General features: G+C 66.9%; 12 non-coding genes across 12 annotated transcripts; all 12 read right to left on the minus strand.

Moving 5' to 3' along the window:
• Window positions 1-751: 751 nt before the first annotated feature.
• Window positions 752-870, minus strand: LOC129530106 (5S ribosomal RNA). Its single transcript, XR_008675654.1, has one exon. It is a non-coding gene; the product is annotated as a 5S ribosomal RNA (ribosomal RNA).
• Window positions 871-2,999: 2,129 nt separating this feature from the next.
• LOC129530103 (5S ribosomal RNA) lies at window positions 3,000-3,118 on the minus strand. Its single transcript, XR_008675648.1, has one exon. It is a non-coding gene; the product is annotated as a 5S ribosomal RNA (ribosomal RNA).
• Window positions 3,119-5,247: 2,129 nt separating this feature from the next.
• On the minus strand, window positions 5,248-5,366 carry LOC129530095 (5S ribosomal RNA). Its single transcript, XR_008675637.1, has one exon. It is a non-coding gene; the product is annotated as a 5S ribosomal RNA (ribosomal RNA).
• Window positions 5,367-7,491: 2,125 nt separating this feature from the next.
• Window positions 7,492-7,610, minus strand: LOC129530091 (5S ribosomal RNA). Its single transcript, XR_008675633.1, has one exon. It is a non-coding gene; the product is annotated as a 5S ribosomal RNA (ribosomal RNA).
• A 2,129-nt stretch (window positions 7,611-9,739) lies between these two features.
• Window positions 9,740-9,858, minus strand: LOC129530088 (5S ribosomal RNA). The gene has a single exon (XR_008675629.1). It is a non-coding gene; the product is annotated as a 5S ribosomal RNA (ribosomal RNA).
• A 2,129-nt stretch (window positions 9,859-11,987) lies between these two features.
• On the minus strand, window positions 11,988-12,106 carry LOC129530082 (5S ribosomal RNA). Its single transcript, XR_008675614.1, has one exon. It is a non-coding gene; the product is annotated as a 5S ribosomal RNA (ribosomal RNA).
• A 2,129-nt stretch (window positions 12,107-14,235) lies between these two features.
• LOC129530079 (5S ribosomal RNA) lies at window positions 14,236-14,354 on the minus strand. Its single transcript, XR_008675609.1, has one exon. It is a non-coding gene; the product is annotated as a 5S ribosomal RNA (ribosomal RNA).
• Window positions 14,355-16,483: 2,129 nt separating this feature from the next.
• LOC129530070 (5S ribosomal RNA) lies at window positions 16,484-16,602 on the minus strand. The gene has a single exon (XR_008675599.1). It is a non-coding gene; the product is annotated as a 5S ribosomal RNA (ribosomal RNA).
• Window positions 16,603-18,731: 2,129 nt separating this feature from the next.
• Window positions 18,732-18,850, minus strand: LOC129530053 (5S ribosomal RNA). The gene has a single exon (XR_008675573.1). It is a non-coding gene; the product is annotated as a 5S ribosomal RNA (ribosomal RNA).
• A 2,125-nt stretch (window positions 18,851-20,975) lies between these two features.
• Window positions 20,976-21,094, minus strand: LOC129530039 (5S ribosomal RNA). The gene has a single exon (XR_008675559.1). It is a non-coding gene; the product is annotated as a 5S ribosomal RNA (ribosomal RNA).
• Window positions 21,095-23,223: 2,129 nt separating this feature from the next.
• LOC129529949 (5S ribosomal RNA) lies at window positions 23,224-23,342 on the minus strand. Its single transcript, XR_008675469.2, has one exon. It is a non-coding gene; the product is annotated as a 5S ribosomal RNA (ribosomal RNA).
• A 2,129-nt stretch (window positions 23,343-25,471) lies between these two features.
• LOC129530029 (5S ribosomal RNA) lies at window positions 25,472-25,590 on the minus strand. Its single transcript, XR_008675543.1, has one exon. It is a non-coding gene; the product is annotated as a 5S ribosomal RNA (ribosomal RNA).
• Window positions 25,591-27,613: the final 2,023 nt, after the last annotated feature.

Below are 27,613 nucleotides of genomic sequence, written 5' to 3' on the forward strand. Positions count from 1 at the left end.
CCGGGTAAAGCAGCCCATGCGTTCTGGAGCCGAGGTCTTGGTTGGCGTCCGTGGCACCCGCTGCCCCTGCCCGCCCCTTGCCCCGGTTTGGAAGGGTGCGACGACGGCGCCCGATGGGTGAATTGAATGGCCTGGGCGTTCCGGGAGCGGGAAGGCACCGCGAACGGACGGGACCCCGCGGCTGCGACTTTGGGGTCCGGCCCCCTGCCCTCCCAGGCTGGAGCCGGGCGCCTGGCGGGGCGGCGGCGAGGCGGAAGCGGTGGGACGCTGCTGCCCGGCGTGCAGTAGGGGCGGACCCCCAGGAGGAGGACCCCGGCTGCGGCGGGGGTGTAGGTGGGCGGTAAAGGGGGAGCAGAGTCAGGGGAGGTTGGGAAGCATGGCGACTGTAGGGGGAAGGGAGGCAGCGGGGAAGCCAAAAAAGCCTGCAGCAGGCCGTGCGGGCGCGGTGGCTCCCGCCTGTAATCCCAGCACTCTGGGAGGCAGAGGCGGGTGGGTCACGAGGTCAGGAGCTCGAGACCATCCCGGCTAACAGGGTGAAACCCCGTCTCTAGGAAAAAGAGAAAAAATTAGCCGGGCGAGGTGGCGGGCGCCTGTAGGCCCAGCTACTCGGGAGGCTGAGGCCGGAGAATGGCGTGAACCCGGGAGGCGGAGCTTGCAGTGAGCCGAGATGGCGCCACTGCACTCCAGCCTGGGCGACAGAGCGAGACTCCGTCTGGAAGAAAAGGAAAGAAAAGCAGAAAGCCAAAGAAAAAGCCTACAGCACCCGGTATTCCCAGGCGGTCTCCCATCCAAGTACTAACCAGGCCCGACCCTGCTTAGCTTCCGAGATCAGACGAGATCGGGCGCGTTCAGGGTGGTATGGCCGTAGACGCCCGAGGAGGCGCCTGGCTGCCCCAAGAGCCCGGCCGGGCCGTGCCCGCCGGATTGCAGCCGTCACCGCCGGCCCGGGGCCGCGGGGCTCGGATCGGGGACCCCCGAGCCGCTGGCCCGCGGCCTTCCCCCGGCTCCCGTGCTCCCGAGGTTCCACCACATCGGGCCCGCTGGGAGCAGGGAGTGCTCCGAGGCGTCAGGGCCCAGGGCCCACGATCCTGTGACGCCCTCCGTTCCTCCGCCCTGTGGCGGAGGCAGCGTTTTGGATCCCTCGCCGCACAGGGGCTCCTGCGAGGCCCCCTCTTGCCCCACCCACCCAGAGCCGTGAGTGCTGGCCAAAGGCCAACAGCCGGCCTAGCCGCGCGGTGCCTTTCTCTCACAACGCCCCCACCACGGTCGCTGGTCTCGACCAAGACCCGGCCGGGGGGCAAGAGGGCGTGGGGTGTAGCCGGTCGTGGGGTGGCCCCGTTTTGCGCCGGGCTGGCACTAGGGGCGGCGGCCTGATCTCGGGTGAGAGGGCCTGAGAGAAACCCAGACACACCCCACCACCAGCAGGAGCAAATCCACTCCCCCACACACAGACACACCCGGGCGCGCTCGCACGCGCGCTCGCGGACACACACACACACAGAAACACACACACACTGACACACACACACACAGAGACACACACACACAGACACACGCACACCCACACACACGCGCACGCACACACACACGCGGCTTGAAGGAGAGCAAGGACGAGATCGATGGAGAGATAGAAACCGAGTGAGGGAGAGAGACAGCGATCGACAGAGAGAGGGGAGGGCGAGAGGGAAGGAGACAGACAGGCTGAGAAAGAGAGAGGGACAGAGAAAGAGAGAGAGAGACAGAGAGACGGAGGGAAAACGGCAGAAGTAGCGCGAGGTCCACGGGGAAACCTAGAAGAGAGAGGCGGAGGGAGCTAGAGAGCGAGAGCGATAGAGACTGAGAGAGGAAGCGTCCGGCTCCGTTAGGCAGCGCCCTCTTGAGCAGGTCGGGATAGGGTGGAGGGGGCTTGGGCTGCGCCAGAACACGGGGGCCAGGCGGTCCGTGCGAGAGGACCGACGGAGCGCTGAGACGGGCTTTTTCTTGGATGAATTGCTTGCTTTGGAGGTGGGTTTCGTAGGCTCCTGCCTTTCTTGGCACCTCCCTGTGCTCTGGGTGCCTTGCGGCGGGCCCCGAGATTTGCAGAGCGCGCCCGCCCGTTTGGCGGGAGCCGTGGCACCGGGCGGGCCCGGAGGCCTGGGTCTCTGGCGTGTCCTCGGGACTGGAGTCGTGGACACGAAGTCGGGGGCATTGGGAATCCCGGGTGCACAGGGACTGTTTTCCTGGTGGCTGGCGAAGCAATGTCCTTCCCCCGGGTAAAGCAGCCCATGCGTTCTGGAGCCGAGGTCTTGGTTGGCGTCCGTGGCACCCGCTGCCCCTGCCCGCCCCTTGCCCCGGTTTGGAAGGGTGCGACGACGGCGCCCGATGGGTGAATTGAATGGCCTGGGCGTTCCGGGAGCGGGAAGGCACCGCGAACGGACGGGACCCCGCGGCTGCGACTTTGGGGTCCGGCCCCCTGCCCTCCCAGGCTGGAGCCGGGCGCCTGGCGGGGCGGCGGCGAGGCGGAAGCGGTGGGACGCTGCTGCCCAGCGTGCAGTAGGGGCGGACCCCCAGGAGGAGGACCCCGGCTGCGGCGGGGGTGTAGGTGGGCGGTAAAGGGGGAGCAGAGTCAGGGGAGGTTGGGAAGCATGGCGACTGTAGGGGGAAGGGAGGCAGCGGGGAAGCCAAAAAAGCCTGCAGCAGGCCGTGCGGGCGCGGTGGCTCCCGCCTGTAATCCCAGCACTCTGGGAGGCAGAGGCGGGTGGGTCACGAGGTCAGGAGCTCGAGACCATCCCGGCTAACAGGGTGAAACCCCGTCTCTAGGAAAAAGAGAAAAAATTAGCCGGGCGAGGTGGCGGGCGCCTGTAGGCCCAGCTACTCGGGAGGCTGAGGCCGGAGAATGGCGTGAACCCGGGAGGCGGAGCTTGCAGTGAGCCGAGATGGCGCCACTGCACTCCAGCCTGGGCGACAGAGCGAGACTCCGTCTGGAAGAAAAGGAAAGAAAAGCAGAAAGCCAAAGAAAAAGCCTACAGCACCCGGTATTCCCAGGCGGTCTCCCATCCAAGTACTAACCAGGCCCGACCCTGCTTAGCTTCCGAGATCAGACGAGATCGGGCGCGTTCAGGGTGGTATGGCCGTAGACGCCCGAGGAGGCGCCTGGCTGCCCCAAGAGCCCGGCCGGGCCGTGCCCGCCGGATTGCAGCCGTCACCGCCGGCCCGGGGCCGCGGGGCTCGGATCGGGGACCCCCGAGCCGCTGGCCCGCGGCCTTCCCCCGGCTCCCGTGCTCCCGAGGTTCCACCACATCGGGCCCGCTGGGAGCAGGGAGTGCTCCGAGGCGTCAGGGCCCAGGGCCCACCATCCTGGGACGCCCTCCGTTCCTCCGCCCTGTGGCGGAGGCAGCGTTTTGGATCCCTCGCCGCACAGGGGCTCCTGCGAGGCCCCCTCTTGCCCCACCCACCCAGAGCCGTCAGTGCTGGCCAAAGGCCTACAGCCGGCCTAGCCGCGCGGTGCCTTTCTCTCACAACGCCCCCACCACGGTCGCTGGTCTCGACCAAGACCCGGCCGGGGGGCAAGAGGGCGTGGGGTGTAGCCGGTCGTGGGGTGGCCCCGTTTTGCGCCGGGCTGGCACTAGGGGCGGCGGCCTGATCTCGGGTGAGAGGGCCTGAGAGAAACCCAGACACACCCCACCACCAGCAGGAGCAAATCCACTCCCCCACACACAGACACACCCGGGCGCGCTCGCACGCGCGCTCGCGGACACACACACACACAGAAACACACACACACTGACACACACACACACAGAGACACACACACACAGACACACGCACACCCACACACACGCGCACGCACACACACACGCGGCTTGAAGGAGAGCAAGGACGAGATCGATGGAGAGATAGAAACCGAGTGAGGGAGAGAGACAGCGATCGACAGAGAGAGGGGAGGGCGAGAGGGAAGGAGACAGACAGGCTGAGAAAGAGAGAGGGACAGAGAAAGAGAGAGAGAGACAGAGAGACGGAGGGAAAACGGCAGAAGTAGCGCGAGGTCCACGGGGAAACCTAGAAGAGAGAGGCGGAGGGAGCTAGAGAGCGAGAGCGATAGAGACTGAGAGAGGAAGCGTCCGGCTCCGTTAGGCAGCGCCCTCTTGAGCAGGTCGGGATAGGGTGGAGGGGGCTTGGGCTGCGCCAGAACACGGGGGCCAGGCGGTCCGTGCGAGAGGACCGACGGAGCGCTGAGACGGGCTTTTTCTTGGATGAATTGCTTGCTTTGGAGGTGGGTTTCGTAGGCTCCTGCCTTTCTTGGCACCTCCCTGTGCTCTGGGTGCCTTGCGGCGGGCCCCGAGATTTGCAGAGCGCGCCCGCCCGTTTGGCGGGAGCCGTGGCACCGGGCGGGCCCGGAGGCCTGGGTCTCTGGCGTGTCCTCGGGACTGGAGTCGTGGACACGAAGTCGGGGGCATTGGGAATCCCGGGTGCACAGGGACTGTTTTCCTGGTGGCTGGCGAAGCAATGTCCTTCCCCCGGGTAAAGCAGCCCATGCGTTCTGGAGCCGAGGTCTTGGTTGGCGTCCGTGGCACCCGCTGCCCCTGCCCGCCCCTTGCCCCGGTTTGGAAGGGTGCGACGATGGCGCCCGATGGGTGAATTGAATGGCCTGGGCGTTCCGGGAGCGGGAAGGCACCGCGAACGGACGGGACCCCGCGGCTGCGACTTTGGGGTCCGGCCCCCTGCCCTCCCAGGCTGGAGCCGGGCGCCTGGCGGGGCGGCGGCGAGGCGGAAGCGGTGGGACGCTGCTGCCCGGCGTGCAGTAGGGGCGGACCCCCAGGAGGAGGACCCCGGCTGCGGCGGGGGTGTAGGTGGGCGGTAAAGGGGGAGCAGAGTCAGGGGAGGTTGGGAAGCATGGCGACTGTAGGGGGAAGGGAGGCAGCGGGGAAGCCAAAAAAGCCTGCAGCAGGCCGTGCGGGCGCGGTGGCTCCCGCCTGTAATCCCAGCACTCTGGGAGGCAGAGGCGGGTGGGTCACGAGGTCAGGAGCTCGAGACCATCCCGGCTAACAGGGTGAAACCCCGTCTCTAGGAAAAAGAGAAAAAATTAGCCGGGCGAGGTGGCGGGCGCCTGTAGGCCCAGCTACTCGGGAGGCTGAGGCCGGAGAATGGCGTGAACCCGGGAGGCGGAGCTTGCAGTGAGCCGAGATGGCGCCACTGCACTCCAGCCTGGGCGACAGAGCGAGACTCCGTCTGGAAGAAAAGGAAAGAAAAGCAGAAAGCCAAAGAAAAAGCCTACAGCACCCGGTATTCCCAGGCGGTCTCCCATCCAAGTACTAACCAGGCCCGACCCTGCTTAGCTTCCGAGATCAGACGAGATCGGGCGCGTTCAGGGTGGTATGGCCGTAGACGCCCGAGGAGGCGCCTGGCTGCCCCAAGAGCCCGGCCGGGCCGTGCCCGCCGGATTGCAGCCGTCACCGCCGGCCCGGGGCCGCGGGGCTCGGATCGGGGACCCCCGAGCCGCTGGCCCGCGGCCTTCCCCCGGCTCCCGTGCTCCCGAGGTTCCACCACATCGGGCCCGCTGGGAGCAGGGAGTGCTCCGAGGCGTCAGGGCCCAGGGCCCACCATCCTGGGACGCCCTCCGTTCCTCCGCCCTGTGGCGGAGGCAGCGTTTTGGATCCCTCGCCGCACAGGGGCTCCTGCGAGGCCCCCTCTTGCCCCACCCACCCAGAGCCGTGAGTGCTGGCCAAAGGCCAACAGCCGGCCTAGCCGCGCGGTGCCTTTCTCTCACAACGCCCCCACCACGGTCGCTGGTCTCGACCAAGACCCGGCCGGGGGGCAAGAGGGCGTGGGGTGTAGCCGGTCGTGGGGTGGCCCCGTTTTGCGCCGGGCTGGCACTAGGGGCGGCGGCCTGATCTCGGGTGAGAGGGCCTGAGAGAAACCCAGACACACCCCACCACCAGCAGGAGCAAATCCACTCCCCCACACACAGACACACCCGGGCGCGCTCGCACGCGCGCTCGCGGACACACACACAGAAACACACACACACTGACACACACACACACAGAGACACACACACACAGACACACGCACACCCACACACACGCGCACGCACACACACACGCGGCTTGAAGGAGAGCAAGGACGAGATCGATGGAGAGATAGAAACCGAGTGAGGGAGAGAGACAGCGATCGACAGAGAGAGGGGAGGGCGAGAGGGAAGGAGACAGACAGGCTGAGAAAGAGAGAGGGACAGAGAAAGAGAGAGAGAGACAGAGAGACGGAGGGAAAACGGCAGAAGTAGCGCGAGGTCCACGGGGAAACCTAGAAGAGAGAGGCGGAGGGAGCTAGAGAGCGAGAGCGATAGAGACTGAGAGAGGAAGCGTCCGGCTCCGTTAGGCAGCGCCCTCTTGAGCAGGTCGGGATAGGGTGGAGGGGGCTTGGGCTGCGCCAGAACACGGGGGCCAGGCGGTCCGTGCGAGAGGACCGACGGAGCGCTGAGACGGGCTTTTTCTTGGATGAATTGCTTGCTTTGGAGGTGGGTTTCGTAGGCTCCTGCCTTTCTTGGCACCTCCCTGTGCTCTGGGTGCCTTGCGGCGGGCCCCGAGATTTGCAGAGCGCGCCCGCCCGTTTGGCGGGAGCCGTGGCACCGGGCGGGCCCGGAGGCCTGGGTCTCTGGCGTGTCCTCGGGACTGGAGTCGTGGACACGAAGTCGGGGGCATTGGGAATCCCGGGTGCACAGGGACTGTTTTCCTGGTGGCTGGCGAAGCAATGTCCTTCCCCCGGGTAAAGCAGCCCATGCGTTCTGGAGCCGAGGTCTTGGTTGGCGTCCGTGGCACCCGCTGCCCCTGCCCGCCCCTTGCCCCGGTTTGGAAGGGTGCGACGACGGCGCCTGATGGGTGAATTGAATGGCCTGGGCGTTCCGGGAGCGGGAAGGCACCGCGAACGGACGGGACCCCGCGGCTGCGACTTTGGGGTCCGGCCCCCTGCCCTCCCAGGCTGGAGCCGGGCGCCTGGCGGGGCGGCGGCGAGGCGGAAGCGGTGGGACGCTGCTGCCCGGCGTGCAGTAGGGGCGGACCCCCAGGAGGAGGACCCCGGCTGCGGCGGGGGTGTAGGTGGGCGGTAAAGGGGGAGCAGAGTCAGGGGAGGTTGGGAAGCATGGCGACTGTAGGGGGAAGGGAGGCAGCGGGGAAGCCAAAAAAGCCTGCAGCAGGCCGTGCGGGCGCGGTGGCTCCCGCCTGTAATCCCAGCACTCTGGGAGGCAGAGGCGGGTGGGTCACGAGGTCAGGAGCTCGAGACCATCCCGGCTAACAGGGTGAAACCCCGTCTCTAGGAAAAAGAGAAAAAATTAGCCGGGCGAGGTGGCGGGCGCCTGTAGGCCCAGCTACTCGGGAGGCTGAGGCCGGAGAATGGCGTGAACCCGGGAGGCGGAGCTTGCAGTGAGCCGAGATGGCGCCACTGCACTCCAGCCTGGGCGACAGAGCGAGACTCCGTCTGGAAGAAAAGGAAAGAAAAGCAGAAAGCCAAAGAAAAAGCCTACAGCACCCGGTATTCCCAGGCGGTCTCCCATCCAAGTACTAACCAGGCCCGACCCTGCTTAGCTTCCGAGATCAGACGAGATCGGGCGCGTTCAGGGTGGTATGGCCGTAGACGCCCGAGGAGGCGCCTGGCTGCCCCAAGAGCCCGGCCGGGCCGTGCCCGCCGGATTGCAGCCGTCACCGCCGGCCCGGGGCCGCGGGGCTCGGATCGGGGACCCCCGAGCCGCTGGCCCGCGGCCTTCCCCCGGCTCCCGTGCTCCCGAGGTTCCACCACATCGGGCCCGCTGGGAGCAGGGAGTGCTCCGAGGCGTCAGGGCCCAGGGCCCACCATCCTGGGACGCCCTCCGTTCCTCCGCCCTGTGGCGGACGCAGCGTTTTGGATCCCTCGCCGCACAGGGGCTCCTGCGAGGCCCCCTCTTGCCCCACCCACCCAGAGCCGTCAGTGCTGGCCAAAGGCCTACAGCCGGCCTAGCCGCGCGGTGCCTTTCTCTCACAACGCCCCCACCACGGTCGCTGGTCTCGACCAAGACCCGGCCGGGGGGCAAGAGGGCGTGGGGTGTAGCCGGTCGTGGGGTGGCCCCGTTTTGCGCCGGGCTGGCACTAGGGGCGGCGGCCTGATCTCGGGTGAGAGGGCCTGAGAGAAACCCAGACACACCCCACCACCAGCAGGAGCAAATCCACTCCCCCACACACAGACACACCCGGGCGCGCTCGCACGCGCGCTCGCGGACACACACACACACAGAAACACACACACACTGACACACACACACACAGAGACACACACACACAGACACACGCACACCCACACACACGCGCACGCACACACACACGCGGCTTGAAGGAGAGCAAGGACGAGATCGATGGAGAGATAGAAACCGAGTGAGGGAGAGAGACAGCGATCGACAGAGAGAGGGGAGGGCGAGAGGGAAGGAGACAGACAGGCTGAGAAAGAGAGAGGGACAGAGAAAGAGAGAGAGAGACAGAGAGACGGAGGGAAAACGGCAGAAGTAGCGCGAGGTCCACGGGGAAACCTAGAAGAGAGAGGCGGAGGGAGCTAGAGAGCGAGAGCGATAGAGACTGAGAGAGGAAGCGTCCGGCTCCGTTAGGCAGCGCCCTCTTGAGCAGGTCGGGATAGGGTGGAGGGGGCTTGGGCTGCGCCAGAACACGGGGGCCAGGCGGTCCGTGCGAGAGGACCGACGGAGCGCTGAGACGGGCTTTTTCTTGGATGAATTGCTTGCTTTGGAGGTGGGTTTCGTAGGCTCCTGCCTTTCTTGGCACCTCCCTGTGCTCTGGGTGCCTTGCGGCGGGCCCCGAGATTTGCAGAGCGCGCCCGCCCGTTTGGCGGGAGCCGTGGCACCGGGCGGGCCCGGAGGCCTGGGTCTCTGGCGTGTCCTCGGGACTGGAGTCGTGGACACGAAGTCGGGGGCATTGGGAATCCCGGGTGCACAGGGACTGTTTTCCTGGTGGCTGGCGAAGCAATGTCCTTCCCCCGGGTAAAGCAGCCCATGCGTTCTGGAGCCGAGGTCTTGGTTGGCGTCCGTGGCACCCGCTGCCCCTGCCCGCCCCTTGCCCCGGTTTGGAAGGGTGCGACGACGGCGCCCGATGGGTGAATTGAATGGCCTGGGCGTTCCGGGAGCGGGAAGGCACCGCGAACGGACGGGACCCCGCGGCTGCGACTTTGGGGTCCGGCCCCCTGCCCTCCCAGGCTGGAGCCGGGCGCCTGGCGGGGCGGCGGCGAGGCGGAAGCGGTGGGACGCTGCTGCCCGGCGTGCAGTAGGGGCGGACCCCCAGGAGGAGGACCCCGGCTGCGGCGGGGGTGTAGGTGGGCGGTAAAGGGGGAGCAGAGTCAGGGGAGGTTGGGAAGCATGGCGACTGTAGGGGGAAGGGAGGCAGCGGGGAAGCCAAAAAAGCCTGCAGCAGGCCGTGCGGGCGCGGTGGCTCCCGCCTGTAATCCCAGCACTCTGGGAGGCAGAGGCGGGTGGGTCACGAGGTCAGGAGCTCGAGACCATCCCGGCTAACAGGGTGAAACCCCGTCTCTAGGAAAAAGAGAAAAAATTAGCCGGGCGAGGTGGCGGGCGCCTGTAGGCCCAGCTACTCGGGAGGCTGAGGCCGGAGAATGGCGTGAACCCGGGAGGCGGAGCTTGCAGTGAGCCGAGATGGCGCCACTGCACTCCAGCCTGGGCGACAGAGCGAGACTCCGTCTGGAAGAAAAGGAAAGAAAAGCAGAAAGCCAAAGAAAAAGCCTACAGCACCCGGTATTCCCAGGCGGTCTCCCATCCAAGTACTAACCAGGCCCGACCCTGCTTAGCTTCCGAGATCAGACGAGATCGGGCGCGTTCAGGGTGGTATGGCCGTAGACGCCCGAGGAGGCGCCTGGCTGCCCCAAGAGCCCGGCCGGGCCGTGCCCGCCGGATTGCAGCCGTCACCGCCGGCCCGGGGCCGCGGGGCTCGGATCGGGGACCCCCGAGCCGCTGGCCCGCGGCCTTCCCCCGGCTCCCGTGCTCCCGAGGTTCCACCACATCGGGCCCGCTGGGAGCAGGGAGTGCTCCGAGGCGTCAGGGCCCAGGGCCCACCATCCTGGGACGCCCTCCGTTCCTCCGCCCTGTGGCGGACGCAGCGTTTTGGATCCCTCGCCGCACAGGGGCTCCTGCGAGGCCCCCTCTTGCCCCACCCACCCAGAGCCGTCAGTGCTGGCCAAAGGCCTACAGCCGGCCTAGCCGCGCGGTGCCTTTCTCTCACAACGCCCCCACCACGGTCGCTGGTCTCGACCAAGACCCGGCCGGGGGGCAAGAGGGCGTGGGGTGTAGCCGGTCGTGGGGTGGCCCCGTTTTGCGCCGGGCTGGCACTAGGGGCGGCGGCCTGATCTCGGGTGAGAGGGCCTGAGAGAAACCCAGACACACCCCACCACCAGCAGGAGCAAATCCACTCCCCCACACACAGACACACCCGGGCGCGCTCGCACGCGCGCTCGCGGACACACACACACACAGAAACACACACACACTGACACACACACACACAGAGACACACACACACAGACACACGCACACCCACACACACGCGCACGCACACACACACGCGGCTTGAAGGAGAGCAAGGACGAGATCGATGGAGAGATAGAAACCGAGTGAGGGAGAGAGACAGCGATCGACAGAGAGAGGGGAGGGCGAGAGGGAAGGAGACAGACAGGCTGAGAAAGAGAGAGGGACAGAGAAAGAGAGAGAGAGACAGAGAGACGGAGGGAAAACGGCAGAAGTAGCGCGAGGTCCACGGGGAAACCTAGAAGAGAGAGGCGGAGGGAGCTAGAGAGCGAGAGCGATAGAGACTGAGAGAGGAAGCGTCTGGCTCCGTTAGGCAGCGCCCTCTTGAGCAGGTCGGGATAGGGTGGAGGGGGCTTGGGCTGCGCCAGAACACGGGGGCCAGGCGGTCCGTGCGAGAGGACCGACGGAGCGCTGAGACGGGCTTTTTCTTGGATGAATTGCTTGCTTTGGAGGTGGGTTTCGTAGGCTCCTGCCTTTCTTGGCACCTCCCTGTGCTCTGGGTGCCTTGCGGCGGGCCCCGAGATTTGCAGAGCGCGCCCGCCCGTTTGGCGGGAGCCGTGGCACCGGGCGGGCCCGGAGGCCTGGGTCTCTGGCGTGTCCTCGGGACTGGAGTCGTGGACACGAAGTCGGGGGCATTGGGAATCCCGGGTGCACAGGGACTGTTTTCCTGGTGGCTGGCGAAGCAATGTCCTTCCCCCGGGTAAAGCAGCCCATGCGTTCTGGAGCCGAGGTCTTGGTTGGCGTCCGTGGCACCCGCTGCCCCTGCCCGCCCCTTGCCCCGGTTTGGAAGGGTGCGACGACGGCGCCCGATGGGTGAATTGAATGGCCTGGGCGTTCCGGGAGCGGGAAGGCACCGCGAACGGACGGGACCCCGCGGCTGCGACTTTGGGGTCCGGCCCCCTGCCCTCCCAGGCTGGAGCCGGGCGCCTGGCGGGGCGGCGGCGAGGCGGAAGCGGTGGGACGCTGCTGCCCGGCGTGCAGTAGGGGCGGACCCCCAGGAGGAGGACCCCGGCTGCGGCGGGGGTGTAGGTGGGCGGTAAAGGGGGAGCAGAGTCAGGGGAGGTTGGGAAGCATGGCGACTGTAGGGGGAAGGGAGGCAGCGGGGAAGCCAAAAAAGCCTGCAGCAGGCCGTGCGGGCGCGGTGGCTCCCGCCTGTAATCCCAGCACTCTGGGAGGCAGAGGCGGGTGGGTCACGAGGTCAGGAGCTCGAGACCATCCCGGCTAACAGGGTGAAACCCCGTCTCTAGGAAAAAGAGAAAAAATTAGCCGGGCGAGGTGGCGGGCGCCTGTAGGCCCAGCTACTCGGGAGGCTGAGGCCGGAGAATGGCGTGAACCCGGGAGGCGGAGCTTGCAGTGAGCCGAGATGGCGCCACTGCACTCCAGCCTGGGCGACAGAGCGAGACTCCGTCTGGAAGAAAAGGAAAGAAAAGCAGAAAGCCAAAGAAAAAGCCTACAGCACCCGGTATTCCCAGGCGGTCTCCCATCCAAGTACTAACCAGGCCCGACCCTGCTTAGCTTCCGAGATCAGACGAGATCGGGCGCGTTCAGGGTGGTATGGCCGTAGACGCCCGAGGAGGCGCCTGGCTGCCCCAAGAGCCCGGCCGGGCCGTGCCCGCCGGATTGCAGCCGTCACCGCCGGCCCGGGGCCGCGGGGCTCGGATCGGGGACCCCCGAGCCGCTGGCCCGCGGCCTTCCCCCGGCTCCCGTGCTCCCGAGGTTCCACCACATCGGGCCCGCTGGGAGCAGGGAGTGCTCCGAGGCGTCAGGGCCCAGGGCCCACCATCCTGGGACGCCCTCCGTTCCTCCGCCCTGTGGCGGACGCAGCGTTTTGGATCCCTCGCCGCACAGGGGCTCCTGCGAGGCCCCCTCTTGCCCCACCCACCCAGAGCCGTCAGTGCTGGCCAAAGGCCTACAGCCGGCCTAGCCGCGCGGTGCCTTTCTCTCACAACGCCCCCACCACGGTCGCTGGTCTCGACCAAGACCCGGCCGGGGGGCAAGAGGGCGTGGGGTGTAGCCGGTCGTGGGGTGGCCCCGTTTTGCGCCGGGCTGGCACTAGGGGCGGCGGCCTGATCTCGGGTGAGAGGGCCTGAGAGAAACCCAGACACACCCCACCACCAGCAGGAGCAAATCCACTCCCCCACACACAGACACACCCGGGCGCGCTCGCACGCGCGCTCGCGGACACACACACACACAGAAACACACACACACTGACACACACACACACAGAGACACACACACACAGACACACGCACACCCACACACACGCGCACGCACACACACACGCGGCTTGAAGGAGAGCAAGGACGAGATCGATGGAGAGATAGAAACCGAGTGAGGGAGAGAGACAGCGATCGACAGAGAGAGGGGAGGGCGAGAGGGAAGGAGACAGACAGGCTGAGAAAGAGAGAGGGACAGAGAAAGAGAGAGAGAGACAGAGAGACGGAGGGAAAACGGCAGAAGTAGCGCGAGGTCCACGGGGAAACCTAGAAGAGAGAGGCGGAGGGAGCTAGAGAGCGAGAGCGATAGAGACTGAGAGAGGAAGCGTCCGGCTCCGTTAGGCAGCGCCCTCTTGAGCAGGTCGGGATAGGGTGGAGGGGGCTTGGGCTGCGCCAGAACACGGGGGCCAGGCGGTCCGTGCGAGAGGACCGACGGAGCGCTGAGACGGGCTTTTTCTTGGATGAATTGCTTGCTTTGGAGGTGGGTTTCGTAGGCTCCTGCCTTTCTTGGCACCTCCCTGTGCTCTGGGTGCCTTGCGGCGGGCCCCGAGATTTGCAGAGCGCGCCCGCCCGTTTGGCGGGAGCCGTGGCACCGGGCGGGCCCGGAGGCCTGGGTCTCTGGCGTGTCCTCGGGACTGGAGTCGTGGACACGAAGTCGGGGGCATTGGGAATCCCGGGTGCACAGGGACTGTTTTCCTGGTGGCTGGCGAAGCAATGTCCTTCCCCCGGGTAAAGCAGCCCATGCGTTCTGGAGCCGAGGTCTTGGTTGGCGTCCGTGGCACCCGCTGCCCCTGCCCGCCCCTTGCCCCGGTTTGGAAGGGTGCGACGACGGCGCCCGATGGGTGAATTGAATGGCCTGGGCGTTCCGGGAGCGGGAAGGCACCGCGAACGGACGGGACCCCGCGGCTGCGACTTTGGGGTCCGGCCCCCTGCCCTCCCAGGCTGGAGCCGGGCGCCTGGCGGGGCGGCGGCGAGGCGGAAGCGGTGGGACGCTGCTGCCCGGCGTGCAGTAGGGGCGGACCCCCAGGAGGAGGACCCCGGCTGCGGCGGGGGTGTAGGTGGGCGGTAAAGGGGGAGCAGAGTCAGGGGAGGTTGGGAAGCATGGCGACTGTAGGGGGAAGGGAGGCAGCGGGGAAGCCAAAAAAGCCTGCAGCAGGCCGTGCGGGCGCGGTGGCTCCCGCCTGTAATCCCAGCACTCTGGGAGGCAGAGGCGGGTGGGTCACGAGGTCAGGAGCTCGAGACCATCCCGGCTAACAGGGTGAAACCCCGTCTCTAGGAAAAAGAGAAAAAATTAGCCGGGCGAGGTGGCGGGCGCCTGTAGGCCCAGCTACTCGGGAGGCTGAGGCCGGAGAATGGCGTGAACCCGGGAGGCGGAGCTTGCAGTGAGCCGAGATGGCGCCACTGCACTCCAGCCTGGGCGACAGAGCGAGACTCCGTCTGGAAGAAAAGGAAAGAAAAGCAGAAAGCCAAAGAAAAAGCCTACAGCACCCGGTATTCCCAGGCGGTCTCCCATCCAAGTACTAACCAGGCCCGACCCTGCTTAGCTTCCGAGATCAGACGAGATCGGGCGCGTTCAGGGTGGTATGGCCGTAGACGCCCGAGGAGGCGCCTGGCTGCCCCAAGAGCCCGGCCGGGCCGTGCCCGCCGGATTGCAGCCGTCACCGCCGGCCCGGGGCCGCGGGGCTCGGATCGGGGACCCCCGAGCCGCTGGCCCGCGGCCTTCCCCCGGCTCCCGTGCTCCCGAGGTTCCACCACATCGGGCCCGCTGGGAGCAGGGAGTGCTCCGAGGCGTCAGGGCCCAGGGCCCACGATCCTGTGACGCCCTCCGTTCCTCCGCCCTGTGGCGGAGGCAGCGTTTTGGATCCCTCGCCGCACAGGGGCTCCTGCGAGGCCCCCTCTTGCCCCACCCACCCAGAGCCGTGAGTGCTGGCCAAAGGCCAACAGCCGGCCTAGCCGCGCGGTGCCTTTCTCTCACAACGCCCCCACCACGGTCGCTGGTCTCGACCAAGACCCGGCCGGGGGGCAAGAGGGCGTGGGGTGTAGCCGGTCGTGGGGTGGCCCCGTTTTGCGCCGGGCTGGCACTAGGGGCGGCGGCCTGATCTCGGGTGAGAGGGCCTGAGAGAAACCCAGACACACCCCACCACCAGCAGGAGCAAATCCACTCCCCCACACACAGACACACCCGGGCGCGCTCGCACGCGCGCTCGCGGACACACACACACACAGAAACACACACACACTGACACACACACACACAGAGACACACACACACAGACACACGCACACCCACACACACGCGCACGCACACACACACGCGGCTTGAAGGAGAGCAAGGACGAGATCGATGGAGAGATAGAAACCGAGTGAGGGAGAGAGACAGCGATCGACAGAGAGAGGGGAGGGCGAGAGGGAAGGAGACAGACAGGCTGAGAAAGAGAGAGGGACAGAGAAAGAGAGAGAGAGACAGAGAGACGGAGGGAAAACGGCAGAAGTAGCGCGAGGTCCACGGGGAAACCTAGAAGAGAGAGGCGGAGGGAGCTAGAGAGCGAGAGCGATAGAGACTGAGAGAGGAAGCGTCCGGCTCCGTTAGGCAGCGCCCTCTTGAGCAGGTCGGGATAGGGTGGAGGGGGCTTGGGCTGCGCCAGAACACGGGGGCCAGGCGGTCCGTGCGAGAGGACCGACGGAGCGCTGAGACGGGCTTTTTCTTGGATGAATTGCTTGCTTTGGAGGTGGGTTTCGTAGGCTCCTGCCTTTCTTGGCACCTCCCTGTGCTCTGGGTGCCTTGCGGCGGGCCCCGAGATTTGCAGAGCGCGCCCGCCCGTTTGGCGGGAGCCGTGGCACCGGGCGGGCCCGGAGGCCTGGGTCTCTGGCGTGTCCTCGGGACTGGAGTCGTGGACACGAAGTCGGGGGCATTGGGAATCCCGGGTGCACAGGGACTGTTTTCCTGGTGGCTGGCGAAGCAATGTCCTTCCCCCGGGTAAAGCAGCCCATGCGTTCTGGAGCCGAGGTCTTGGTTGGCGTCCGTGGCACCCGCTGCCCCTGCCCGCCCCTTGCCCCGGTTTGGAAGGGTGCGACGACGGCGCCCGATGGGTGAATTGAATGGCCTGGGCGTTCCGGGAGCGGGAAGGCACCGCGAACGGACGGGACCCCGCGGCTGCGACTTTGGGGTCCGGCCCCCTGCCCTCCCAGGCTGGAGCCGGGCGCCTGGCGGGGCGGCGGCGAGGCGGAAGCGGTGGGACGCTGCTGCCCGGCGTGCAGTAGGGGCGGACCCCCAGGAGGAGGACCCCGGCTGCGGCGGGGGTGTAGGTGGGCGGTAAAGGGGGAGCAGAGTCAGGGGAGGTTGGGAAGCATGGCGACTGTAGGGGGAAGGGAGGCAGCGGGGAAGCCAAAAAAGCCTGCAGCAGGCCGTGCGGGCGCGGTGGCTCCCGCCTGTAATCCCAGCACTCTGGGAGGCAGAGGCGGGTGGGTCACGAGGTCAGGAGCTCGAGACCATCCCGGCTAACAGGGTGAAACCCCGTCTCTAGGAAAAAGAGAAAAAATTAGCCGGGCGAGGTGGCGGGCGCCTGTAGGCCCAGCTACTCGGGAGGCTGAGGCCGGAGAATGGCGTGAACCCGGGAGGCGGAGCTTGCAGTGAGCCGAGATGGCGCCACTGCACTCCAGCCTGGGCGACAGAGCGAGACTCCGTCTGGAAGAAAAGGAAAGAAAAGCAGAAAGCCAAAGAAAAAGCCTACAGCACCCGGTATTCCCAGGCGGTCTCCCATCCAAGTACTAACCAGGCCCGACCCTGCTTAGCTTCCGAGATCAGACGAGATCGGGCGCGTTCAGGGTGGTATGGCCGTAGACGCCCGAGGAGGCGCCTGGCTGCCCCAAGAGCCCGGCCGGGCCGTGCCCGCCGGATTGCAGCCGTCACCGCCGGCCCGGGGCCGCGGGGCTCGGATCGGGGACCCCCGAGCCGCTGGCCCGCGGCCTTCCCCCGGCTCCCGTGCTCCCGAGGTTCCACCACATCGGGCCCGCTGGGAGCAGGGAGTGCTCCGAGGCGTCAGGGCCCAGGGCCCACCATCCTGGGACGCCCTCCGTTCCTCCGCCCTGTGGCGGACGCAGCGTTTTGGATCCCTCGCCGCACAGGGGCTCCTGCGAGGCCCCCTCTTGCCCCACCCACCCAGAGCCGTCAGTGCTGGCCAAAGGCCTACAGCCGGCCTAGCCGCGCGGTGCCTTTCTCTCACAACGCCCCCACCACGGTCGCTGGTCTCGACCAAGACCCGGCCGGGGGGCAAGAGGGCGTGGGGTGTAGCCGGTCGTGGGGTGGCCCCGTTTTGCGCCGGGCTGGCACTAGGGGCGGCGGCCTGATCTCGGGTGAGAGGGCCTGAGAGAAACCCAGACACACCCCACCACCAGCAGGAGCAAATCCACTCCCCCACACACAGACACACCCGGGCGCGCTCGCACGCGCGCTCGCGGACACACACACACACAGAAACACACACACACTGACACACACACACACAGAGACACACACACACAGACACACGCACACCCACACACACGCGCACGCACACACACACGCGGCTTGAAGGAGAGCAAGGACGAGATCGATGGAGAGATAGAAACCGAGTGAGGGAGAGAGACAGCGATCGACAGAGAGAGGGGAGGGCGAGAGGGAAGGAGACAGACAGGCTGAGAAAGAGAGAGGGACAGAGAAAGAGAGAGAGAGACAGAGAGACGGAGGGAAAACGGCAGAAGTAGCGCGAGGTCCACGGGGAAACCTAGAAGAGAGAGGCGGAGGGAGCTAGAGAGCGAGAGCGATAGAGACTGAGAGAGGAAGCGTCCGGCTCCGTTAGGCAGCGCCCTCTTGAGCAGGTCGGGATAGGGTGGAGGGGGCTTGGGCTGCGCCAGAACACGGGGGCCAGGCGGTCCGTGCGAGAGGACCGACGGAGCGCTGAGACGGGCTTTTTCTTGGATGAATTGCTTGCTTTGGAGGTGGGTTTCGTAGGCTCCTGCCTTTCTTGGCACCTCCCTGTGCTCTGGGTGCCTTGCGGCGGGCCCCGAGATTTGCAGAGCGCGCCCGCCCGTTTGGCGGGAGCCGTGGCACCGGGCGGGCCCGGAGGCCTGGGTCTCTGGCGTGTCCTCGGGACTGGAGTCGTGGACACGAAGTCGGGGGCATTGGGAATCCCGGGTGCACAGGGACTGTTTTCCTGGTGGCTGGCGAAGCAATGTCCTTCCCCCGGGTAAAGCAGCCCATGCGTTCTGGAGCCGAGGTCTTGGTTGGCGTCCGTGGCACCCGCTGCCCCTGCCCGCCCCTTGCCCCGGTTTGGAAGGGTGCGACGACGGCGCCCGATGGGTGAATTGAATGGCCTGGGCGTTCCGGGAGCGGGAAGGCACCGCGAACGGACGGGACCCCGCGGCTGCGACTTTGGGGTCCGGCCCCCTGCCCTCCCAGGCTGGAGCCGGGCGCCTGGCGGGGCGGCGGCGAGGCGGAAGCGGTGGGACGCTGCTGCCCGGCGTGCAGTAGGGGCGGACCCCCAGGAGGAGGACCCCGGCTGCGGCGGGGGTGTAGGTGGGCGGTAAAGGGGGAGCAGAGTCAGGGGAGGTTGGGAAGCATGGCGACTGTAGGGGGAAGGGAGGCAGCGGGGAAGCCAAAAAAGCCTGCAGCAGGCCGTGCGGGCGCGGTGGCTCCCGCCTGTAATCCCAGCACTCTGGGAGGCAGAGGCGGGTGGGTCACGAGGTCAGGAGCTCGAGACCATCCCGGCTAACAGGGTGAAACCCCGTCTCTAGGAAAAAGAGAAAAAATTAGCCGGGCGAGGTGGCGGGCGCCTGTAGGCCCAGCTACTCGGGAGGCTGAGGCCGGAGAATGGCGTGAACCCGGGAGGCGGAGCTTGCAGTGAGCCGAGATGGCGCCACTGCACTCCAGCCTGGGCGACAGAGCGAGACTCCGTCTGGAAGAAAAGGAAAGAAAAGCAGAAAGCCAAAGAAAAAGCCTACAGCACCCGGTATTCCCAGGCGGTCTCCCATCCAAGTACTAACCAGGCCCGACCCTGCTTAGCTTCCGAGATCAGACGAGATCGGGCGCGTTCAGGGTGGTATGGCCGTAGACGCCCGAGGAGGCGCCTGGCTGCCCCAAGAGCCCGGCCGGGCCGTGCCCGCCGGATTGCAGCCGTCACCGCCGGCCCGGGGCCGCGGGGCTCGGATCGGGGACCCCCGAGCCGCTGGCCCGCGGCCTTCCCCCGGCTCCCGTGCTCCCGAGGTTCCACCACATCGGGCCCGCTGGGAGCAGGGAGTGCTCCGAGGCGTCAGGGCCCAGGGCCCACCATCCTGGGACGCCCTCCGTTCCTCCGCCCTGTGGCGGAGGCAGCGTTTTGGATCCCTCGCCGCACAGGGGCTCCTGCGAGGCCCCCTCTTGCCCCACCCACCCAGAGCCGTGAGTGCTGGCCAAAGGCCAACAGCCGGCCTAGCCGCGCGGTGCCTTTCTCTCACAACGCCCCCACCACGGTCGCTGGTCTCGACCAAGACCCGGCCGGGGGGCAAGAGGGCGTGGGGTGTAGCCGGTCGTGGGGTGGCCCCGTTTTGCGCCGGGCTGGCACTAGGGGCGGCGGCCTGATCTCGGGTGAGAGGGCCTGAGAGAAACCCAGACACACCCCACCACCAGCAGGAGCAAATCCACTCCCCCACACACAGACACACCCGGGCGCGCTCGCACGCGCGCTCGCGGACACACACACAGAAACACACACACACTGACACACACACACACAGAGACACACACACACAGACACACGCACACCCACACACACGCGCACGCACACACACACGCGGCTTGAAGGAGAGCAAGGACGAGATCGATGGAGAGATAGAAACCGAGTGAGGGAGAGAGACAGCGATCGACAGAGAGAGGGGAGGGCGAGAGGGAAGGAGACAGACAGGCTGAGAAAGAGAGAGGGACAGAGAAAGAGAGAGAGAGACAGAGAGACGGAGGGAAAACGGCAGAAGTAGCGCGAGGTCCACGGGGAAACCTAGAAGAGAGAGGCGGAGGGAGCTAGAGAGCGAGAGCGATAGAGACTGAGAGAGGAAGCGTCCGGCTCCGTTAGGCAGCGCCCTCTTGAGCAGGTCGGGATAGGGTGGAGGGGGCTTGGGCTGCGCCAGAACACGGGGGCCAGGCGGTCCGTGCGAGAGGACCGACGGAGCGCTGAGACGGGCTTTTTCTTGGATGAATTGCTTGCTTTGGAGGTGGGTTTCGTAGGCTCCTGCCTTTCTTGGCACCTCCCTGTGCTCTGGGTGCCTTGCGGCGGGCCCCGAGATTTGCAGAGCGCGCCCGCCCGTTTGGCGGGAGCCGTGGCACCGGGCGGGCCCGGAGGCCTGGGTCTCTGGCGTGTCCTCGGGACTGGAGTCGTGGACACGAAGTCGGGGGCATTGGGAATCCCGGGTGCACAGGGACTGTTTTCCTGGTGGCTGGCGAAGCAATGTCCTTCCCCCGGGTAAAGCAGCCCATGCGTTCTGGAGCCGAGGTCTTGGTTGGCGTCCGTGGCACCCGCTGCCCCTGCCCGCCCCTTGCCCCGGTTTGGAAGGGTGCGACGACGGCGCCCGATGGGTGAATTGAATGGCCTGGGCGTTCCGGGAGCGGGAAGGCACCGCGAACGGACGGGACCCCGCGGCTGCGACTTTGGGGTCCGGCCCCCTGCCCTCCCAGGCTGGAGCCGGGCGCCTGGCGGGGCGGCGGCGAGGCGGAAGCGGTGGGACGCTGCTGCCCGGCGTGCAGTAGGGGCGGACCCCCAGGAGGAGGACCCCGGCTGCGGCGGGGGTGTAGGTGGGCGGTAAAGGGGGAGCAGAGTCAGGGGAGGTTGGGAAGCATGGCGACTGTAGGGGGAAGGGAGGCAGCGGGGAAGCCAAAAAAGCCTGCAGCAGGCCGTGCGGGCGCGGTGGCTCCCGCCTGTAATCCCAGCACTCTGGGAGGCAGAGGCGGGTGGGTCACGAGGTCAGGAGCTCGAGACCATCCCGGCTAACAGGGTGAAACCCCGTCTCTAGGAAAAAGAGAAAAAATTAGCCGGGCGAGGTGGCGGGCGCCTGTAGGCCCAGCTACTCGGGAGGCTGAGGCCGGAGAATGGCGTGAACCCGGGAGGCGGAGCTTGCAGTGAGCCGAGATGGCGCCACTGCACTCCAGCCTGGGCGACAGAGCGAGACTCCGTCTGGAAGAAAAGGAAAGAAAAGCAGAAAGCCAAAGAAAAAGCCTACAGCACCCGGTATTCCCAGGCGGTCTCCCATCCAAGTACTAACCAGGCCCGACCCTGCTTAGCTTCCGAGATCAGACGAGATCGGGCGCGTTCAGGGTGGTATGGCCGTAGACGCCCGAGGAGGCGCCTGGCTGCCCCAAGAGCCCGGCCGGGCCGTGCCCGCCGGATTGCAGCCGTCACCGCCGGCCCGGGGCCGCGGGGCTCGGATCGGGGACCCCCGAGCCGCTGGCCCGCGGCCTTCCCCCGGCTCCCGTGCTCCCGAGGTTCCACCACATCGGGCCCGCTGGGAGCAGGGAGTGCTCCGAGGCGTCAGGGCCCAGGGCCCACCATCCTGGGACGCCCTCCGTTCCTCCGCCCTGTGGCGGACGCAGCGTTTTGGATCCCTCGCCGCACAGGGGCTCCTGCGAGGCCCCCTCTTGCCCCACCCACCCAGAGCCGTCAGTGCTGGCCAAAGGCCTACAGCCGGCCTAGCCGCGCGGTGCCTTTCTCTCACAACGCCCCCACCACGGTCGCTGGTCTCGACCAAGACCCGGCCGGGGGGCAAGAGGGCGTGGGGTGTAGCCGGTCGTGGGGTGGCCCCGTTTTGCGCCGGGCTGGCACTAGGGGCGGCGGCCTGATCTCGGGTGAGAGGGCCTGAGAGAAACCCAGACACACCCCACCACCAGCAGGAGCAAATCCACTCCCCCACACACAGACACACCCGGGCGCGCTCGCACGCGCGCTCGCGGACACACACACACACAGAAACACACACACACTGACACACACACACACAGAGACACACACACACAGACACACGCACACCCACACACACGCGCACGCACACACACACGCGGCTTGAAGGAGAGCAAGGACGAGATCGATGGAGAGATAGAAACCGAGTGAGGGAGAGAGACAGCGATCGACAGAGAGAGGGGAGGGCGAGAGGGAAGGAGACAGACAGGCTGAGAAAGAGAGAGGGACAGAGAAAGAGAGAGAGAGACAGAGAGACGGAGGGAAAACGGCAGAAGTAGCGCGAGGTCCACGGGGAAACCTAGAAGAGAGAGGCGGAGGGAGCTAGAGAGCGAGAGCGATAGAGACTGAGAGAGGAAGCGTCCGGCTCCGTTAGGCAGCGCCCTCTTGAGCAGGTCGGGATAGGGTGGAGGGGGCTTGGGCTGCGCCAGAACACGGGGGCCAGGCGGTCCGTGCGAGAGGACCGACGGAGCGCTGAGACGGGCTTTTTCTTGGATGAATTGCTTGCTTTGGAGGTGGGTTTCGTAGGCTCCTGCCTTTCTTGGCACCTCCCTGTGCTCTGGGTGCCTTGCGGCGGGCCCCGAGATTTGCAGAGCGCGCCCGCCCGTTTGGCGGGAGCCGTGGCACCGGGCGGGCCCGGAGGCCTGGGTCTCTGGCGTGTCCTCGGGACTGGAGTCGTGGACACGAAGTCGGGGGCATTGGGAATCCCGGGTGCACAGGGACTGTTTTCCTGGTGGCTGGCGAAGCAATGTCCTTCCCCCGGGTAAAGCAGCCCATGCGTTCTGGAGCCGAGGTCTTGGTTGGCGTCCGTGGCACCCGCTGCCCCTGCCCGCCCCTTGCCCCGGTTTGGAAGGGTGCGACGACGGCGCCCGATGGGTGAATTGAATGGCCTGGGCGTTCCGGGAGCGGGAAGGCACCGCGAACGGACGGGACCCCGCGGCTGCGACTTTGGGGTCCGGCCCCCTGCCCTCCCAGGCTGGAGCCGGGCGCCTGGCGGGGCGGCGGCGAGGCGGAAGTGGTGGGACGCTGCTGCCCGGCGTGCAGTAGGGGCGGACCCCCAGGAGGAGGACCCCGGCTGCGGCGGGGGTGTAGGTGGGCGGTAAAGGGGGAGCAGAGTCAGGGGAGGTTGGGAAGCATGGCGACTGTAGGGGGAAGGGAGGCAGCGGGGAAGCCAAAAAAGCCTGCAGCAGGCCGTGCGGGCGCGGTGGCTCCCGCCTGTAATCCCAGCACTCTGGGAGGCAGAGGCGGGTGGGTCACGAGGTCAGGAGCTCGAGACCATCCCGGCTAACAGGGTGAAACCCCGTCTCTAGGAAAAAGAGAAAAAATTAGCCGGGCGAGGTGGCGGGCGCCTGTAGGCCCAGCTACTCGGGAGGCTGAGGCCGGAGAATGGCGTGAACCCGGGAGGCGGAGCTTGCAGTGAGCCGAGATGGCGCCACTGCACTCCAGCCTGGGCGACAGAGCGAGACTCCGTCTGGAAGAAAAGGAAAGAAAAGCAGAAAGCCAAAGAAAAAGCCTACAGCACCCGGTATTCCCAGGCAGTCTCCCATCCAAGTACTAACCAGGCCCGACCCTGCTTAGCTTCCGAGATCAGACGAGATCGGGCGCGTTCAGGGTGGTATGGCCGTAGACGCCCGAGGAGGCGCCTGGCTGCCCCAAGAGCCCGGCCGGGCCGTGCCCGCCGGATTGCAGCCGTCACCGCCGGCCCGGGGCCGCGGGGCTCGGATCGGGGACCCCCGAGCCGCTGGCCCGCGGCCTTCCCCCGGCTCCCGTGCTCCCGAGGTTCCACCACATCGGGCCCGCTGGGAGCAGGGAGTGCTCCGAGGCGTCAGGGCCCAGGGCCCACGATCCTGTGACGCCCTCCGTTCCTCCGCCCTGTGGCGGAGGCAGCGTTTTGGATCCCTCGCCGCACAGGGGCTCCTGCGAGGCCCCCTCTTGCCCCACCCACCCAGAGCCGTGAGTGCTGGCCAAAGGCCAACAGCCGGCCTAGCCGCGCGGTGCCTTTCTCTCACAACGCCCCCACCACGGTCGCTGGTCTCGACCAAGACCCGGCCGGGGGGCAAGAGGGCGTGGGGTGTAGCCGGTCGTGGGGTGGCCCCGTTTTGCGCCGGGCTGGCACTAGGGGCGGCGGCCTGATCTCGGGTGAGAGGGCCTGAGAGAAACCCAGACACACCCCACCACCAGCAGGAGCAAATCCACTCCCCCACACACAGACACACCCGGGCGCGCTCGCACGCGCGCTCGCGGACACACACACACACAGAAACACACACACACTGACACACACACACACAGAGACACACACACACAGACACACGCACACCCACACACACGCGCACGCACACACACACGCGGCTTGAAGGAGAGCAAGGACGAGATCGATGGAGAGATAGAAACCGAGTGAGGGAGAGAGACAGCGATCGACAGAGAGAGGGGAGGGCGAGAGGGAAGGAGACAGACAGGCTGAGAAAGAGAGAGGGACAGAGAAAGAGAGAGAGAGACAGAGAGACGGAGGGAAAACGGCAGAAGTAGCGCGAGGTCCACGGGGAAACCTAGAAGAGAGAGGCGGAGGGAGCTAGAGAGCGAGAGCGATAGAGACTGAGAGAGGAAGCGTCCGGCTCCGTTAGGCAGCGCCCTCTTGAGCAGGTCGGGATAGGGTGGAGGGGGCTTGGGCTGCGCCAGAACACGGGGGCCAGGCGGTCCGTGCGAGAGGACCGACGGAGCGCTGAGACGGGCTTTTTCTTGGATGAATTGCTTGCTTTGGAGGTGGGTTTCGTAGGCTCCTGCCTTTCTTGGCACCTCCCTGTGCTCTGGGTGCCTTGCGGCGGGCCCCGAGATTTGCAGAGCGCGCCCGCCCGTTTGGCGGGAGCCGTGGCACCGGGCGGGCCCGGAGGCCTGGGTCTCTGGCGTGTCCTCGGGACTGGAGTCGTGGACACGAAGTCGGGGGCATTGGGAATCCCGGGTGCACAGGGACTGTTTTCCTGGTGGCTGGCGAAGCAATGTCCTTCCCCCGGGTAAAGCAGCCCATGCGTTCTGGAGCCGAGGTCTTGGTTGGCGTCCGTGGCACCCGCTGCCCCTGCCCGCCCCTTGCCCCGGTTTGGAAGGGTGCGACGACGGCGCCCGATGGGTGAATTGAATGGCCTGGGCGTTCCGGGAGCGGGAAGGCACCGCGAACGGACGGGACCCCGCGGCTGCGACTTTGGGGTCCGGCCCCCTGCCCTCCCAGGCTGGAGCCGGGCGCCTGGCGGGGCGGCGGCGAGGCGGAAGCGGTGGGACGCTGCTGCCCGGCGTGCAGTAGGGGCGGACCCCCAGGAGGAGGACCCCGGCTGCGGCGGGGGTGTAGGTGGGCGGTAAAGGGGGAGCAGAGTCAGGGGAGGTTGGGAAGCATGGCGACTGTAGGGGGAAGGGAGGCAGCGGGGAAGCCAAAAAAGCCTGCAGCAGGCCGTGCGGGCGCGGTGGCTCCCGCCTGTAATCCCAGCACTCTGGGAGGCAGAGGCGGGTGGGTCACGAGGTCAGGAGCTCGAGACCATCCCGGCTAACAGGGTGAAACCCCGTCTCTAGGAAAAAGAGAAAAAATTAGCCGGGCGAGGTGGCGGGCGCCTGTAGGCCCAGCTACTCGGGAGGCTGAGGCCGGAGAATGGCGTGAACCCGGGAGGCGGAGCTTGCAGTGAGCCGAGATGGCGCCACTGCACTCCAGCCTGGGCGACAGAGCGAGACTCCGTCTGGAAGAAAAGGAAAGAAAAGCAGAAAGCCAAAGAAAAAGCCTACAGCACCCGGTATTCCCAGGCGGTCTCCCATCCAAGTACTAACCAGGCCCGACCCTGCTTAGCTTCCGAGATCAGACGAGATCGGGCGCGTTCAGGGTGGTATGGCCGTAGACGCCCGAGGAGGCGCCTGGCTGCCCCAAGAGCCCGGCCGGGCCGTGCCCGCCGGATTGCAGCCGTCACCGCCGGCCCGGGGCCGCGGGGCTCGGATCGGGGACCCCCGAGCCGCTGGCCCGCGGCCTTCCCCCGGCTCCCGTGCTCCCGAGGTTCCACCACATCGGGCCCGCTGGGAGCAGGGAGTGCTCCGAGGCGTCAGGGCCCAGGGCCCACCATCCTGGGACGCCCTCCGTTCCTCCGCCCTGTGGCGGACGCAGCGTTTTGGATCCCTCGCCGCACAGGGGCTCCTGCGAGGCCCCCTCTTGCCCCACCCACCCAGAGCCGTCAGTGCTGGCCAAAGGCCTACAGCCGGCCTAGCCGCGCGGTGCCTTTCTCTCACAACGCCCCCACCACGGTCGCTGGTCTCGACCAAGACCCGGCCGGGGGGCAAGAGGGCGTGGGGTGTAGCCGGTCGTGGGGTGGCCCCGTTTTGCGCCGGGCTGGCACTAGGGGCGGCGGCCTGATCTCGGGTGAGAGGGCCTGAGAGAAACCCAGACACACCCCACCACCAGCAGGAGCAAATCCACTCCCCCACACACAGACACACCCGGGCGCGCTCGCACGCGCGCTCGCGGACACACACACACACAGAAACACACACACACTGACACACACACACACAGAGACACACACACACAGACACACGCACACCCACACACACGCGCACGCACACACACACGCGGCTTGAAGGAGAGCAAGGACGAGATCGATGGAGAGATAGAAACCGAGTGAGGGAGAGAGACAGCGATCGACAGAGAGAGGGGAGGGCGAGAGGGAAGGAGACAGACAGGCTGAGAAAGAGAGAGGGACAGAGAAAGAGAGAGAGAGACAGAGAGACGGAGGGAAAACGGCAGAAGTAGCGCGAGGTCCACGGGGAAACCTAGAAGAGAGAGGCGGAGGGAGCTAGAGAGCGAGAGCGATAGAGACTGAGAGAGGAAGCGTCCGGCTCCGTTAGGCAGCGCCCTCTTGAGCAGGTCGGGATAGGGTGGAGGGGGCTTGGGCTGCGCCAGAACACGGGGGCCAGGCGGTCCGTGCGAGAGGACCGACGGAGCGCTGAGACGGGCTTTTTCTTGGATGAATTGCTTGCTTTGGAGGTGGGTTTCGTAGGCTCCTGCCTTTCTTGGCACCTCCCTGTGCTCTGGGTGCCTTGCGGCGGGCCCCGAGATTTGCAGAGCGCGCCCGCCCGTTTGGCGGGAGCCGTGGCACCGGGCGGGCCCGGAGGCCTGGGTCTCTGGCGTGTCCTCGGGACTGGAGTCGTGGACACGAAGTCGGGGGCATTGGGAATCCCGGGTGCACAGGGACTGTTTTCCTGGTGGCTGGCGAAGCAATGTCCTTCCCCCGGGTAAAGCAGCCCATGCGTTCTGGAGCCGAGGTCTTGGTTGGCGTCCGTGGCACCCGCTGCCCCTGCCCGCCCCTTGCCCCGGTTTGGAAGGGTGCGACGACGGCGCCCGATGGGTGAATTGAATGGCCTGGGCGTTCCGGGAGCGGGAAGGCACCGCGAACGGACGGGACCCCGCGGCTGCGACTTTGGGGTCCGGCCCCCTGCCCTCCCAGGCTGGAGCCGGGCGCCTGGCGGGGCGGCGGCGAGGCGGAAGCGGTGGGACGCTGCTGCCCGGCGTGCAGTAGGGGCGGACCCCCAGGAGGAGGACCCCGGCTGCGGCGGGGGTGTAGGTGGGCGGTAAAGGGGGAGCAGAGTCAGGGGAGGTTGGGAAGCATGGCGACTGTAGGGGGAAGGGAGGCAGCGGGGAAGCCAAAAAAGCCTGCAGCAGGCCGTGCGGGCGCGGTGGCTCCCGCCTGTAATCCCAGCACTCTGGGAGGCAGAGGCGGGTGGGTCACGAGGTCAGGAGCTCGAGACCATCCCGGCTAACAGGGTGAAACCCCGTCTCTAGGAAAAAGAGAAAAAATTAGCCGGGCGAGGTGGCGGGCGCCTGTAGGCCCAGCTACTCGGGAGGCTGAGGCCGGAGAATGGCGTGAACCCGGGAG

This window comes from Gorilla gorilla, chromosome 1 (assembly GCF_029281585.2).
Source record: "Gorilla gorilla gorilla isolate KB3781 chromosome 1, NHGRI_mGorGor1-v2.1_pri, whole genome shotgun sequence".
Taxonomy (NCBI): Eukaryota; Metazoa; Chordata; class Mammalia; order Primates; family Hominidae; genus Gorilla; species Gorilla gorilla.